The sequence below is a fragment of the Penaeus monodon genome, chromosome 28, assembly GCF_015228065.2.
Source record: "Penaeus monodon isolate SGIC_2016 chromosome 28, NSTDA_Pmon_1, whole genome shotgun sequence".
NCBI lineage: Eukaryota > Metazoa > Arthropoda > Malacostraca > Decapoda > Penaeidae > Penaeus > Penaeus monodon.
The window spans coordinates 35268726-35269818 of record NC_051413.1 but is presented as its reverse complement, the minus strand read 5'-3'; the positions used below and the strand labels follow the sequence as shown (position 1 = coordinate 35269818).

The 1093-nt window shown below is 32.7% G+C and overlaps 1 protein-coding gene across 9 annotated transcripts in view; it reads left to right on the top strand.

Moving 5' to 3' along the window:
* Window positions 1-1093, top strand: part of LOC119591560 (protein kinase C and casein kinase substrate in neurons protein 1-like) — a 62778-nt gene that overhangs the window by 60210 nt on the left and 1475 nt on the right. The window lies entirely within an intron of this gene.

The following is a 1093-nucleotide window of genomic DNA, read 5'->3' as shown; positions in this document are numbered from 1 at the left end:
GTCACATGTTATAGAAGTGATCTGTTCTTTAATTTTTAATAACACTATTTTGTGATGGAAGTGCACTGACAGAACAGCCATGCCCAGCAGGAAGGCAAAAACCTAAAGTACAGTTACACCACCAGCCAAGAACACAACATGCTAAAACCAACTTTTGATTTTGTTTTCCATCAAAAGTCTTTTGTGTGTAATAATGGGAGGTTGTCTAGTTCTCTGCATTTTTCACAGTTAGAAATATTGGACTTTATCACATTTGATGAGTTTATATGAAATGCATGAGATGTTTGACCAAAGTTTTAATGTGTCTAAGTCTGCTGAGCCTTTCTGCCACTTTCAGTTCTTGGCATGTCAACAGCATTGGCAGTATTGTTTTATTGTGTTTTCTTTATGTGTTATCATGGCATGATAGTTTATGTTTTATAATACTCTTTTAAAATATATCTACATTTTTATCAATGTGATCATTATTAATTAATTGTATTACTTTATGTTTGTAGTTTATGAAATGTGTAAATATATATTATCATAAAAGATATTCAAATAAATTAATGGGACTAACCTGTAGCATGATAAGTAAATTATTCTATTTGGTTCACACTTTTTTCATGGTCTTTTCTAATTTGTGGTTTATATTAATTTATGTACTAGCAGATACTTGGTGACTATAAACACAGAGATGAAAATAGTTCAATAGTATTAACTCCTTCACAGTGGTTGCTTTCCCCTCTTGGGGTGGACGGGAAACAGAACACAACTTTGTGCAGTCTGAATTATGATTTTGTAAGGAATACAGATAGGAGTCACAGGCTTGCATAGGAGTTTAAGTTGTTGTGATTTACACTCCAAATTTTTTTTATTTTATATCAGGATTAGAGCAGATTATAAATGGTGGGAAGGAAGGTGCAAATGCAGGAAGAAGTCATTCATTGATGAGCTGCAAGCTGGCAAAATAGTTTAACATACATTCAAGACTTAATCACATTCATATACATAACTTAGTTCATTAGTGGGAAATATAGATATTGTTTGTAAAGGAGAGAGTGTTCTCTAAGAAGTCTACAGCCTTTCTGACAGTTCTTGCATGCTGAATCTC